The sequence below is a fragment of the Oreochromis aureus genome, linkage group 9 (genome assembly GCF_013358895.1).
Source record: "Oreochromis aureus strain Israel breed Guangdong linkage group 9, ZZ_aureus, whole genome shotgun sequence".
Lineage (NCBI taxonomy): Eukaryota > Metazoa > Chordata > Actinopteri > Cichliformes > Cichlidae > Oreochromis > Oreochromis aureus.
Genome location: NC_052950.1, coordinates 15063087 through 15079530, shown reverse-complemented (window position 1 = coordinate 15079530; position 16444 = coordinate 15063087). Strand labels below are relative to the sequence as shown.

At 40.0% G+C, this 16444-nt stretch overlaps 1 protein-coding gene across 1 annotated transcript in view; it reads right to left on the bottom strand.

Annotated features, from left to right (window-relative positions):
- The window catches only part of cntnap2a (contactin associated protein 2a), a 359863-nt gene that overhangs the window by 103297 nt on the left and 240122 nt on the right, over positions 1-16444 (bottom strand). The gene's annotated exons all lie outside the window — the stretch shown is intronic.

The window sequence follows — 16444 nt, the reverse complement described above, 5'->3', positions numbered from 1 at the left end:
AGGTTGTCTTTGGACATTAAAATAATGTGGCAGGCGATGTAATATTTAAAAGTGCTCAAAGCTCGCCATTTCTTTCTCTTTTGAAGTGATCTAAATATCTGTGACACAACAGATGGACCCTCAACATGTCTGTGCTGCAGCTCTACTTTAGTGTCCAGTGTTGGCCAGCATCTTGTAACAGTGCTTTGCCCTCCAGGACTCTGCACCTTTTCACATGACTGAGAACTATGAATAGCCAGGAGATAATTGGTGCTCAAATACTACTGGCAAAGCTGGCTAAGTGAAATAGGGTATCTGTATTTTGGTCAAAATGTCCAAAGTGATCACTCGCAAGGTCAAGTTATATTCTCATCCACTCTGTGCACATGCCTACAGGGCTGGCTGAAAATGAACCTGTGAAGTTCAAGCTGAGCTTCATCTTAGCTTTTTCATTCACTTAAGCATTTCATCTCATGCCATATGGGTACAAAGTATAAAGCAGTGTACCTGGTCTATTTATCTAGCTACAGGACAAGACTCCATCTAGTTATTTTTCTATCATCTTCAGCCGGGAACTCCAATGTATTTCTACCTTTGTGATGATTTTTCTGTTGAAGGCAGTTCCCCACTTGTGGTAGCCAAGTTTTTTTCCAACTGGGGGAACATGCATTACTATTACTATTGAGTATTACTACTACTCTTTTGTAGCCAGAGCAGTTCGGCAATGTAACTTTTTAGTGGTTTGGGTTGTTATTTTTATCTGTTATGACAACAGCATAGGGCGAGGAATCTTTGCTGGATACAACTCTGCAATAAAGAGCAGTAGGCAAGCAAAGTATTGTTTGGTTTTTAATAAGCTCTCTCCCTCTCTCTCTCTCACACACACACACACACACACACACACACACACACACACACACACACACACACACACTCACACACAAACACAGTAATATTTTTTAGTTTACAATGTAAGCTAAGAAAATATTACTGAATATTTTTTTTTTCTAGGAAGCCAAAAGGAAGTTAAATTTCTGTCACATAAGGCAACACATCCCCAACTGGCTTTTGTTGAAGTGCTTAGTACTGCCTAAAGGCAGGAAAACCCCTGAGTAAGTAGAAGTGACAAATATGCTGTGTGGGAATAATTTTTTTTAAATGTGACTTATTGCGATTTGGTATGATACTGATGCTTTGCAGCTGCCTTTGCAGTTACTTTATGGTTTACAAAGAATCAACTCCAAAGGTATAAGACCTAATGGGTGGCTGAGGCAGTGAACTGGGGCCCAGAAGGTCAGGACGTGCCCAATCAAATGGACCCCTCCTCTGCATTACACTAGATAATTATTTATTCACCGTGTTACAGAGGAGTGGGCACATTATAAAAGCTCAACACGTTAGCTCCACTATATGTTTCAGTCATGTTTCCATCTTGAGAACTACAGGCTAACTTTTTGTTATGCAGTATGTATTTTCCTGCAAATATTTATTCAGTCGTTTTACACCACACTGATTAAAACAGCCAGAGGGGTATGCTGGGAAGAAAAAAAAACTTGTTCTTCCTAACCTTGCTCCCCTGTCAATTGTGCAAAATACCCACAAACCTATGCAACAATTTGTTTTCTGGCATGCTTCTTATAGAGTAGTGGTTGGCCTTTATATTATGTTACACAAGAAAACTAAAGTGGTGCTCAAAGGAGGAAGGAGAGAAGATAGCAAGACCTCTGACTGCAGCTGTTATCCATGGTGGTGATCAAAAGACAGAATCATACTATTTGTATAAATAATACCATATGCTATTACTTTAACACTTACACTGTGTCTGAAAGAGACAAACTCTGACAAGAGACAAGCTTTGTTTGCTTTCATATAATGTGTTGGTAAGTCCACCCATCCCTTAAAAGTTTTTACACCTGTGATCAACTTAAAGTAGTGCCCAGGCTCATGACAATGAAGGAGCTCTGTAGAGTTACATCCTTTTAATGCCTTTTTTAAAAAAAACAAAAAAACAACAACTATAAATAAATGTATAAATGCCAATTAGATCTTAATTGTGCACTAATTTTGTTCAATTTCACATGACGTATATTTTTTCAGTATAATTTAAGAGATATAGTGAATGGCTTTAAATGCTTGTTTTGTTTTCAGTTGTCATATCGAGTTATGATTTGTAAAATCATTCCTTTGTCTTACGCTTTCATAGTATGAAACTAATTAAGGGTCCTACATCCATAACTGATATAATAGGACTACGTCACGCTGATCACAAAGCTGATCTGTTGATACTTAAGAAGTCAAATGCACGAGCGCTCAGGAAACAAAGGCTGAATGTGCAAATGTGCCTCCTGACATGTGAGGAATATGTGCGCAGGCACACACACAAACAGCTGAAGCTGAGTAATTACGAGAGAGTGCTGCATGGTACATCAATATTCGATAAGGCAAACATCATGAATATTCATTAGTTTGTTTACTCTCCCAGAGTGACAGACAAGACAAAAACCGTTCCACTGAGATATGTCATTGGCCCAAAGTAACACACTCTGACACAGGCACGGACACACACGCTGATTCACTTACACTGATAAAAGTTTACGACAAGCAGTAAAAGGCGCACACATTCTCACACACACACACAAGACTTCATCAAAAAAAAAAATCACATGACACACAGATGGGAAAGACAATAATTTCGCTTTCCTCACACGTAAACAAACGCATCCTCCGCCCTCGCTCTACATGACAGCTGTAAAACTCTTCCCCAACTTTGTCTCTCTAACTTTCCCTGGGTTAAAATTAAAACCCCTCAAGGTCAGGTTGGATAATCAACTTTCCTGCCTGTGCTGCTTCATTAGCACCGCTGAGCGATATTTCCTCAGTTTTTTCTCCTGTTGTTTTTCCAATTGGTCTAATCTCTCTGTGCCCCAATATCCCGCTGTAATCCGAGAGCTGTGTGAAAACTGCCTCTAGTGATCGCGGCAAACACAGCCACAGATGTCAGTGCACTTCCTGGTGCAGGCACACTGCTGCATGCATAAGCACTAATGACCCTCGAAACACTTCATGGTTCATAATATAGAGGGAGAGGCAGGTAGAATGACAGTGAGATCATTAGCATGTGTATGCAAATTCACTTTTTTTTTCAAAATGAAGCAGAATCTTCTCTCTTGTGTCATCCATCACTGAAATGGCAATGTCTGATGATCGGTTTGTGGTCGTACTCCAGAGCTCACCGGGCATCTGCTCTCCCTGGCAACCTTGTGGAGGACAAACAGAGAGTCGAGGACTGCTGCAGAAAGCTTCAAAATTGAGATTAACCCCTTAGCTCGTCACAAATGAGAAGACAATATTATAATTACTCCTCAAGTGAGCTGTTTCTGTTTTTCCATTTGCCTTTTATCTTTCCACCAGGCGGTGGCCATATGGTGCATTGTTTATGTGTATGTGCGTGTTTCGATGTTTTGGTGTGTATGTGCGCATGAGAGGGAGCAAGTATAGCTCCGAAAATCCCATTAAGGGGGATATGTATTGGTTTGCTGTGTTATTCAAAGCTTTCTGGGACATTAGTACTGACATATCTTTCAATGTCAGTGCAAACGGCAGAAAACAAACTAATCTGCTTCTCTTTTCCCCCACTTTCTCTCTTTTCCTTTTTGAAAGTTTGCTTTCATCCCTCTCTGTTGCTCTACATCAATTCTTAGCTTCTTTTTTATTTCCTTTTCCCCTCCTCTCTATGCTGCTGCAAGGTACTTCATTTTGTTTCAAACTCCTTTCTGTCTGTCCTCTTAATACCACGAAAGCGTGTACTGATAAGCTATCAATGCACTTGGGTTTTTATTCCTTCTGGAGCTGAACTTGGTTTATAGTAGTATATTTTCTACCTCTGTACATGCAAAATAAAAAAAACCATTAAAAAATATGTTCCTACAGCACTATACAGTCATAAGTTACCCCTGATTTCTTTTTATTTTGTGTCCAAGAGGCCAGATTTTCTTTTAACGTGTTTTGAAAAATAGTTCTCCAGGCTTCCTGGAGGTCTCTCAAAGGTTTTCTTTGGATTTTGGCTGCTTTTTCATTTATCTTCACTCATATTCTTTTATCTGACAAATGAATGTTTTCTTTTGTTAAGCCACTTAACAGTGACCTATGATACACTAACGCATATAAAGACACCTAACTCAAAAAAAACCTTTTTAAATTGTATCTATAGGGACATTATTACTAGCAGCCTGTTGCAAAAACACATCACTTGTCTCCATTTCTTTGAATCTCAGATAAAATAAAATAAGCAACCTGGACAAGTGAAGGACAAAAGATGACAGGCCTTAACCTTTGACATCAAGAAGACATGGCACAATTATTCCAGGCACATCTCAGCACCCTTGTGAGTCTTCTACTGGCCCCAAATCAATGTACATTAGACGAACAGCATCTGAAAGTAATGTCCTTAAAAAAAACCCCAAAAGCAGCATAGACTTAAGACAGGACCTGGGAGATGCATTTCTCCTCTTGGTCCATCACTTGCTGAAGCCTCATCAGAAGTGATGACAATGCAAGGCTAGCTGTCAAGGAGCCATTCTCAATGAAATGAAACAGGGTTAAAATGCTGAGGTATGCCAAATTACACAAGTACTGGGCTCAAATCAGTGGCAACAGGACTTATGGGGGGATGACTGAATCCAAATTTGAAATGTTTGGTTCAGATTGGTGTCACTATCCACACTGTGGAAGTTCTATTATGATTCGGAGCAGCATTTTAGTTAGTGGTGTTGGAGAGTTTGTCAAAATTGCTGCAATTGTGAAGACAGAAAATTACTGTCAGATTCTGATCCACCATGCAGTACCATCTGGAAAGTGTCTGATTGGCAATGGCTTCATTTCTCAGCAATGATCCCAAACACTCTCCCAATGGAGCAAAACATACCTGGATAGATAAAGAAAAATGGAGCACTATCAGTCATGGATTGGCCTCCCCACAGCCCAGACCTCGACATTACTGAAGCAGTGTGGGATCATCTTGACAGAGAACAAAACAAAAAGCAGCCAACATCCAAAGAAGAGCTTTGAATGTCCTTCAGGAAGTCTCAAGAAATATTCCTGAAGACCACTTAAAGAAATTACAGGAAAGGTGGACTAAGAAATTTCAGGTTATGTTGAAGAACTCCATGAATATTTGCACGTTTCAATGAACATCTAAAACTCAGTTATTCAACTTTGTCCAATCAAATGTGCTTTTATCAAAGATGCAGTAATGGTTGTGATAGAATAATTGGTATTTTTCATTTAAGCACAGAGATTTAGTATAACAATACATACTGTATGCACTATGGCAACAACATATTATTATCAACATTCCAGGATTGCAGAAAATTGGATGAGTTGTTTAATACCTCTGCAGAAGTAATTATACTGATGCTGAAAGTTTTGTTGATGGTTCTAAAGTGTATAAATCTACACAGAAGGATAATTATATCAGAGTTCATCAGCAGCTCATAAAACAGCATCTGTGTTGGTGAGGCAATAATGGTCTATTTCACATGATAAGTGCCGAAAATACTGACTAATGTCCATGGTACGTTGATAGGTCCAGTACATTGTCTCATCTGTTATTTTTTTGCACTCAGTCGTCTTATATTTTAACAAATGAGCCAACGTACAGTGAATAAACATTTTTGTGAATATTTAATAGGAAACAATAGCATGACATGCAAAATATCTAATATATTCCTATGAGAAACACTCTCACTCCCCAGAGCTGTGAAAATGAGAATTTCCCAGAGGAGATCAATAACCTATCAGGTTCATTTTTATCATCACTCACCATGCTTATATCAGAAATCTCACCCACTTGAATGCTAACCATGTAGAGCTTTTCCCTCAAGAGGGTTCAGTTGCTGCCACACAACAATCTCCACCCAGTAGGATCAAGAGCATGGACATCCACATCTACATGTATCAACACTGAATTGAATGAATACATTAAAATCCTCAGTATATCTGCTGTATCACCGAGAACGCCTGATGAAAAATGCACTTACTAAAACAGTTTAATTTATGCAGCATCGGCAATTGTTTTTTAAAAACAGAAAGCCACACAATAATACATGTTAGATTTGTTGAAAGCTCTGCCATAATGTTTGCCTGTGTGTATTATATATGTGTGCATTATATATATATATATATGTGTGTGTGCGCTACTTTTGTATAAGTAATGCCTAAGGCCCAGCCTTCAGCACTGAGCATTTCAGATAGGTGACGAGATAAAAGGCGAATAAATATGTGGAAGACGGGGAAGAAAATACACAACAGAAATCAAAAGAAAGAAGCCAAAGAAAGGAGACAAAAATAAACACAGAAATAAGATAAGACAAGCTTTGTGTGGATGTTTTTAATCAGACAATGCAACATTCATTCCACACAGTTACACATTTAGTTGGTGCCCTTGCACATTTCTGACCTTCCTCTTGCGTGACTGTTTGGTATTGAGTGTTTGCTGCTGGTACATGTTTTTGAATAATAACTTGTTTCCTGTGAGTTAAGCGACAGGGTAGGCAGGTGTGCAGAACATCTATTGCAGTGTGTCGCTTTTATTAGAAAGATTCCTGTTTTTAGACTTTTTTCCTTCTTGATAGCTGCAGTGTTGTGCAGGTCACAGCGCACTCCCAACAGTCATTCCCCCTTATACCTCACTGAGCATACTGTTGGTTCAATCCCATAAGGCTATTAATAAGGTTTTCTTACAAAGACTTATAATGCACACAGTAGCAATAACAAAACCATTAGCAAATTGTTCAAAGTACTGTGTGCTGAGTGGTGCCTTTTGTTTATGGATAATGGACTCCCTCATAGGCTCTTTATAATAGTGGTTGTCTAATTTTGGCTGAAAAGAGCAAAGACAGAAAACAACAGACCTGCTTGCACTGTTTGAACCGGCTCTGGAAAAAAAACAAAAAAAACAAGCTTGTCATAAGAGGTGCAGCATTTTAAAACTCAAGTATCTTTTAGGATACTTAAAAAACACTTAGGTTCTGCGTGGATTCTACTCTGCATGTCCAAAAAACTGAAAATGAAATTTAAAGCAGCCATAATCATTGTGGACCCTGCAAATATAGGGGCTTTGTATTGCACAGTCATATATAGCTTTAATGCCAATAAGATAGAAACTTCAAATGCAAGTTTAATCTATGAAGGGCAAGATGGAATTAAATTGAATTAAGCTGTACCATTAATTATATTCCTAGCTCTTTTAAAAAAAAATAAAGGATGAATTTAAAAGTAAAAGTTAACAGTGGACTTGGATAAAGAATTAGGATATATTAAAAAGAAGCTGCAAGACTGAGTTCTCATTCGTTGTATACTTTCAGTAACAATCCATACACCTCAACAAAATGCTTTAAACCACTTAATCACAGATGTAGCATGCAAAACTGTGTGAGTGACTGGAAATAATTGTTATTCCAACACATAGCAGAAGAGTAAGTGCAGGATGTTTAAAGCACCTGCAAAGGACTTGAATTGTTTCTCCCCCCTTTCTTTTTCAAGTGGTTCTGATAAGTCGATATAGTGGATGTCTCTGTTTTTATTCACAGCTCTGTGTTCGAACGTGTATCCCTGACATCTGAACGAGGTTGGAGTACGACAGCCACGGAGCCTACGCACTGTGTAATATTTTATCCAGAATCTTTTTGGTTGTCATTCTGAATTACAAATGAATAAACATGTTGCAAATAAGGACTTCAAAGGACTACCTTTACCTCTGAGTGTGAACTAGTCTGGAGCAAAACATTACCGAGAGCAGCCCATACCATTTGATCTTTGGCTGTGAAGCACAGCACTAATTTCAGCTGCCAGCAGCTGCAAGTGTCATATTGTGCTGAAGTAAGGACCCAAATGCAGAGAGGCAGAGATCAACAGAAGCGAGCTGTTTAATAGGCTGATAAAAGTCCAGAAGATTAATCCAAAATAAGAGCAAACAGAGTCCAAACCACAAAGAAATGAAATCTTAGTAACATGCAGAGGATGCAGACAACAACACAATGCGACATGAAACACAAGCAAACTGAGAGGGGGCAAGGCTATGAAAGTAATATGATGAACCTTCAACTGAATAATGTGAATAAACAGGAAGTGAAGCATAGAATGAAGGCTCGAGGTACAATGGAACGGAAAAATCAAACAAACAATTAACAAAAACATCAAGTCTATGAAAATGTGAAAAAAGTGTTTATGAGAAAAACACAAAAATTCCCTTTAAATATCTAACATTCCCGATTAGGTCACAAAAATAGTTGTCCTGAGTAGTAAACATCCAGGTTACTTTGAAGTTTGAACCACCTCACATGACACAGCAGCCCCAACCAGTTAGAGGTGTTTGGCCCTCAGCTGTGACACTAATTCTCAGGACAGACTGGTGGTCACGGTGGATCAGTAGAGAACTGCACAGGCTCCATCAGGGAAAGGGATCAAGGTCCAATGCCATCAACAGCAGACTTGTGAAGATCTATGCCAACCAGCTCTGTGATGTACTGCAGCAGCTGTTCAACCTGAACGTGTGTCTGCAGAGAGCCCCAGACTATCTTTGCAAAGTTCCAGCTCCAAAAACAAAAACAAGATAAACACTACAGACCAGAGGCCTTAACCTTTGAAGACATGGCACAGTTTCTTCTGGCACATCTCAGCACCCTGGTGAGTCTTCTAGTGGCCATACTGCTATTTGCCTACCAGCTCTTGGTGGAGCTGATACAATCATCTACATGCTGGGGAGGCCTTGCTCCCACCCGGACAGGTCAGGCAGCACTGTAAGAGTTATTCTGCAACATGTTCCAGCCTAGACTGCTAAGGAGAAAGCTGGGAGAGATGCAGGTGTGCACTCCTATGATAAGATGCATCAAAGACTACCTGCCAGCAAGACCACAGTCCCTGAGAATTCAGAAACATGAGACAGCTGTGTTCAACACTGGGGGTTACACAGGTCATATATTGTCTCCCTTCCTGTTCACAATCCACACCACTAACTTTAAGTTCAACTCTTGGTAGGTGGGAACAGAAAAGCAGGGAGCGAGGAAACAGCTTGATGAAGGGGTGTGGGATTAACCACCTTTAAATTAATGTGGCCAAGATCAATTCTAGGGACAGATATTTATAAGTGTCACAATTGATTCGGCTAATTTGTCTGGTTCCCTTAGTGATCCCTGATTTTCTGTCTGGGAAGACAGTAGATCTATACAAGCAAGCTTTTTATTATCTATGAGCCTAAACACAAACATCCACGTGTGGATGATCCGGTTTTGCTATGTGAAACTGTCAGAAAAAGAAGGCCAGCATTACTGAGAGGAACTGATAAGCATGGAGGTGTACTTTTCTTATGGACTGGTCAACAGAACTGGCTCTCAGCTGGAATCGATTCCCATTTCCCATCCCTATCCAGGGTGCTGTTTGTGGAAGGAGGCTGCAAACACTCATCTGAAATGGTCAGAGCAGACGATAACTAATAACTGAGAAGTGTGAGGATTTTCAGCATCCACTGCAGTATTCTTCACATGCTTTTGCAGTCCGTGGTAATGAGTGCATTCTTCTGTGCTGCTGGCGCTGGGGAATTAAGATGAAGTGAAGAAAGTTAATCAGGAAGCCCAACTCTGTCCTTGGTTCTCTCTCTCGGACTCTCTGCAGGTGGTGGTGAAGGAGAAAACTTCAAACTGGGAACTATGATGGATAATTGCTCTCACTACCTCCAATATAGAAGGCTGGATTTCAGTTTGAGGCTGATGTAGCTCAGATGCAACAGGGAGACTGTATTTACAGAAGTCAATATACTGTTTAACTCATCCGATATGTGACAGATCACAGTCACATTGACTATTTCTACAGCTTGGGCTGGTTTAATTGAGCTAAAACTATAACTGTGCACATCCAGTGCACATCCAATACCAGCAAAAACTATTTTTCTTTTTACATCCATTGCTATTGCTCGCACTAGAATAAGCATATCATTAAATCAAACAAAATATATGCCGAATGAAATTTTGATGTATTGGAAAAGTATATTTCCTATGGTTACTTATTCTTTTTGTCTATATTGCATTAAAAAGGATTTGTTCACTATTGGGAAAGCTGAAAAGTGAGTATTTGTCATGCTGGGGTAACTGCCAGTGGGCAGCAGGTTCAGAAAGATTATTTTCTGGCAATGCTAATGATAACACACATGGGGAAACACACACATACACACAGGTAATGACTGGGTAAAAAAGAAATACAGACTTTAAAGGCACACATAGACATAGACATCAGTGGCTTCATAGCCAGCTGGCATTCCCTCCACAGATCACATCAGTTACACTGCACATTTACCACAGCTACACATTTTGGTTGTCACAAAAAGATTCGACCACCCATGGGATTCTGTGAGTTTGAGAGACTGCCGGAGAAAACGACAAGCACAATAAGACAGAAAGAAATATGGAAGAAGAAAAAAAAGTGCGAGAAATGAAATAAAAGACACGCTGCTCTTGCAAACACCTTATTACTCCAGCTTAATGTACTGTAAAGTGTTAAACTATTTTCCTTTTCGACACTTGCACCTGCTCGGCTATAAGCTGTAAGTGTTGGACTCAGGTAGAGAAACATGGGCGGAATAAGACGCATGACTCTGTCAACACAACATATGACAGCATTATCCCGGGCAATGACGCATTACCAAGGCAACAGCAACCAGAGAGCACACGTTATGCGATGTAAATGATCTGGGCTCCTCTGTGATGGATTGCACTTTGTTGCCGTTTCTTGTAAAGTCTCTCCCGCTAAATGCCACATAGCTACAGAAAGGCTCGGTGCTGCACGTCATCATCACACACATCTGCTGTTTCCTATTAGCAGATCTTTTACCATCACAGATGTCTTCGACTGTTTCAGGTTTTTATCAGAGAGGTGTGTGAAATCTTTCGGGGTAATTCTATCTGTTAATTTGCTGTGCTATAAAAAGCTGAACTTTTACATGTCAGCCTCAAGTGTCTCTTATCATCTGAGTGAATACACTCTCACCCCCTGCCTGCAATGGGCGCGGGGCAAAAAAAAAACTACATGCAGCCTTGAACTGAGGTAGATTCTTATCAATGCGGTGAAAGTGGGTGAAGTTAGAAATGATGGTTTAATGTTAATTAGCATCTTGTCTTCAGGGAGTAAGAAAAGCAAGGGCAGGAAGAAACTGGGGAGACATAGAGAGAGAGGATGCCTGAGGATCCTAGAGATAGTTCTCCTTTCTCTCCTCTTTTACTCTATTAGCTCTTGTTCTCTCTCCTTCCCTGACTTGCTTCTTGCCTCGAGTGCTTTCACAAATTAATGACACTGTAACCAGAACATTAGTCGAGTAATGAAAGACGTGGCACAATCGGGCAGAGCGTGGGCACAATAGGCTAATAAAAGGGGGTAATACAAGAAATATAAAGAGAAGTTATTAATGAAATAATCCCAAACAGTTACAATCCAAAGGCAAGGTCCCTGTTGACTATATTCATCCTTTTTTTTCCCATTAGTAGTAAAACTGCTAAATAAATACATATGAGCGTGTGTTGATGTTAAAAGCCACTCTGAGGAGGGAGGCGGTAGCATTCATTGTAGATTTGTCAAGAATTGCATATTTTCCATAAAACATAATGAATGACAAACTTTGAGTTCAGCTGGATGCAAGCTAGCCATTTTCTCATTTCACAGCAGTGCAACCATTATCAGGTACCTGTTATTTTTATAGGCATGTGAGCTTAAGAGGGAAGGGAGAGAGAAGGAGAAAAGAGGGAAAAAACAGCAATTGCCACTGCTGAATTTGTAAAGGTTAATGATGAACATCCAAAACCACAAACGAAAGAAAAAACAACAACAAGTGGTTAACCAGATCCACGGAATAAAGTCATTAGGGTGTAATGCAAGACCTTCGAGAACGTGTGCGAAGACGTGCGTGGAATATGACAGTGGTTGGCTTGCTGTTACTTGTGAGGCAATAATTGAGACCAGAAGTGCCCAAGGACTGGACTGTAACAATGCCACACATACAAACAGCCTCATTATCCTGAACCCCACTCATCTCTCATCTCTATCCCACCCTGTTCCTTTTTCACCTCCTCCTGTGTCCCTGACTCTCTCCTTGCTTGTCCTTTATACCCTTTTTTGTACCAACGACCAATTTCTAACCTGCTTTTCATGCAAGGTTGTTACAAATAGGACTTTACAACAGAAGTCTGCCCAAGTAAAACCCCCAAAACCTGCAAGGTATAGTCAGTAAGGAGCACATGCTTATTAAAAGAATAATAAGGTAAACTTGATAAAATCAAATAAACACTTGTTCACATTTGGTGCTTTGAGTTGTTTCTGCCTCGACTGCCAGCCAGAGAAGCACTTTTTAATGTCCTTGTCAACACCTGAATCAGTATCCTTGCTGGCTAAAAAACAGTAATTTGGCTTGACATGTGACTGGAATGTAAACAGAGCAGGAGTGACAGACATCTCAAGTATTTCTTCAGCTTTCTTTTCTTCTTCTGTGTACCATTTTCACGGCCTATAAGTATGCTGCTAATGTGATAAAATCCCGAAATAATAGGATGTTATAATAAGAGCATGAGCTTGGCTGTAGATGTAACCAGCATTTATTCCTATAAACAAAAAAAAGTGACTGTATCAGTGTTGCCTGCACGTATTAGACATTTCTGTCTGTGAACAACACAAAAGAGGAAGAGAAAATGGAGCATCAGAAGAGTTTCTCTGTGAGGAAACACGCTAAATACACTATATGGACAAAAGCAGCGGGCTACCTAGACATGATACCTTAAGAAGCCGCTCAGCCATGCAAACCCATACCATGCAACCCTGCCCTGCACTGTAACTTTACATGATCTGCCACTTTGCTTCCTGAACAATGGAATTTTGCAGCAATACCACTTCCAGTTGATCGCTGAATATCTTGAAAGAAATTTGACAAACGACTTTTTGTAAAGGTGTCATCCTATTACAGTACAGTAGTGAGCGCTTCAGAAACGTTTCTTTCACAAATGTTTGCAAAGGCAGATTGCATAGCCAGGTGTTTGAATTCAAGGAGGTGCTATTTTCAGTCCCACTGCCACAGGTGTATAAAATCAAAGATTAAGAGGTGCAGTGCAATATTTTTATCCATGAAGTAGCTAAACAAAGCCAGGCTAAAACCCTTTAAAAAAGAGACAAAAAATGTTTCATATTGACATTTTTTAATAAATGTTTTTCTTTTGTTATATGGAGAAATATTATTGCTTTGTCAAGGCATTTATTTTGGCTTGCATCACTCAGATGTTGCTAGACCTATAAATTCTTCAGAGCTTACCTTTTGAAGTGTGGTAAGTTTTTCTTTTATTAAAAAAAAATCTCAAGCAAGTGCTTTAACTGAATAATCATACTTTGATCATATGCTTGATCATGCATTTTTATGCGAAAATATCTCCCAAGAGGTCATTTCTGCAAAGTATAAAATATTGCTACATTTATCCAGGAAATGCTTGATTTCAAGAAGAGAGATTAGTACAAATGTTACAGAAGTATGGTCATCCTGAGTGTATCCAACCACAGAGAAATGTGTTTACACCTCCCTGCCACGTCCTCTCTTCCTTTCAAATAATAAGGAAATTCAGGGTATAGTTCAGGGAATCTCCTGAAGTAACAGATAAGCAGTCAGGCTGTCCTTGAGGTCTCCAAATAGGCACAGCGGAACATGGGCAAGCCATCATGCTCCACAAAGGCCTGGCCCTTTAGACATCCCCGAAACCTCATAAAACGGAGGTCTCAATCAAAAAAAGGGAAAAAGAAAAACACAAACACTCACGATAACCTTAACCTTATCTTAACTGTGGTTGCCCTTGCAGATATTACAGAAAGGAAGAAAACTGCAAACATTTGTACTTATCTTAAAAAAAGACGCCACATTCGGTCTGATTTACAATGAATTGTTTGGCAATTGTTCTTATCAGATGTTTGAGCCAATGGGTGTAGATGACAATAAACAGGTAATCTAATACTAAATATACAAAATGTAAGATTTGCCGGGAACTGTAATGGGTTACTTCAAGGACACAAACAAGCTGATGAAGGAGCAAAGGCACTAGAAAAACAGGGGAATGAAAATGCTTTGTAAGTTAAGGACAGCTGTGCAGCAACAACTTCAGCAAAAACGCTTTATCTAAACTCCTTTGTAGGTGTGAGAGTGTGTATCAGAGGGAATTACGGATGTGTGTTTTTATCCATGTTTGCATCTAAACAAAGGCTTGTTTGTGCGAGCCTTGCTCTATCGCTTGTTTACAGATTGTTTGCAGTGAAGGGAGTACTGATGATACTAAATCATTAGTGAAGGGTGCTAATTCTTATCTAAAAGCTGTGATTCTAACACTAATGGAAAAAGTGTTCAACGGCGTGAGTGAGAAGACCAGGGCAGAGAGGTGGGATGAGAGGAAAAGTGGTTTTAAAGAGAGAGGGAGACAATACCGTGAGGTAAAAGCGGAGGTGAAGAATGAGAAAGAGGCAAAAACGGAGACTTGAGATGTTAAATTGGAGGAGGGGGAGAACAATGAGAGAATAGGGGAGATAAGAGTGAAGGAAGAGGAGAGAATAGATAGCTAGAAATTGATAAATGTGCATGCAGAAGATTATAGGGAGCAGTGGGGAGAGGGAAAATGACATTGAAGGAGGACCGAAGGAAAGAGAAGGAAAATATTGCTTTTCTCTATGTACTTGTGTGCGCGTGTTTCTTTGTGTGTTACTGTACACATCAGCATCGAGGTCCCCCATTATTGTATCTCCCAATCGTGCCATCGAGTGAGCGTTCGAGAGCGAGAAGGAGTTTGTGGATGTTTGAGTGAGAGAGAGAGAGAGAGGTGATAAAAAATGATAAAAAGGACAGAATAGGTGCAGGAGGTGAGAAAGGGGTCAGGCAATTAGAACAATTACTGCCAAGGATTCAAATTAAGGGTGTCACTGGTGGCAGAATATAATTCCCATTTAACGGTTCGTTTAGCTCCAAAATGCCAGCCCTAGTCTAATAGATGAGATCTGGATGGGAAAAAAGTGGAAGTGGAAGAGTAGCAAGTGTGTATAGTGACGCGTGCCTGTGTGCTTGTGGTTCACAGTGGAAATGCTGTTGACAGTGTAATTTGATGAAAGTTGACAGCTAATTTATGAAGCATATTTTTGGGTAAATGATTTTTCCTGGTCCTGCTTTCTCTGTCATTCTAGACTAGTAATTGGATTTCCCCTAACTTGCAAGGTACTGAATTAGGAGTAAACTAGTTACTGGCTGTCTGTGTGTGGTTGTGGCAGGGTATGTGTGTACACGCCACAGAGAGCTTGAGAGTTAAAAAGAAAAAGAGGAATATTAACAAAGCATGGGTTTTTGTATGCGTGAGTATGCGGATACTATGTTTGTAGATGGAGGTGCAATCTCAGAGAGGAGTGGAAGTTAATTGCAAAGTTTTGGTCTGCTGCACTAATACCCAACTATTACTAACCACCTTTTGCTTTATTCCCACTCAGTCAATCAAGGACCATGGACACAAATATACGCATCAACACACACACACATCAAATGAACTCGCCATCCTCTACTCCTATCTCAGTCTCTTTCTGTCTCGTCTCACTTTAATTGCTAGGTGTGTCTTGTCTTTATGAAGCTATTCCCTAAGGTGGGTCACGGTGCGCAAATATAAATGTGTGTGTGGCACTTGTGTGTGTGTGTATGCATGAGTGTGTGTTGGGAAACAGAGGGAAATTCTAAATAGAAAGCTGTTCCGCAGCGACAGGAAGCTTGTAATTCTCGTAGTAAAAAAAATAAAACAAAAACAAATGCTCTGTGAACAATACTATGCACACCCACACACATGCATGAGCATGCACACACACACAGACAAACACACAAACCCAGTGAGATATTAAACTAAACACAAGCGTGCCTCTGTCACCACCAGAGGCAGCTGCACAGCTGTGAGCCCTCCTTTTGGTGCGTAGAGGCGTTTTAGCTGTTTAAGCCATTCACACATGGCTAAACCGAACCATAACACAAATCAAATGTATCTAATCCACGACAAACCTTAAACAACCGCCAGCCTAACTAATATAAACCAAACTGACACAAAACCCTACCAGGCCTTGCTCAGGCAAACCACAGCCAAACTGACTCAGTCCAAACAAATCTAATGCAAATGTGTGTAATCCAAGTTAATCTAGTCCGAATGAGCAAAGCCAAAACACAACTCATTTTCAGAGGTCTGCTGCAGTTGTATCGTGTGTAGTTCTGTTGGTGGCTAAAAACAAGGATGCAGGCAACGGTTCAAACATACACATGGGAAAGCCAATGAAGGGTATCTTGCCATGGTGCTGGACAGCAACCAGCCACCAGAAAAGCTTTAAAGCTCCTTGGCATAAATACTGCAAATGTCTGGGATTCAGCCTGTGGGGCAGTAAACCA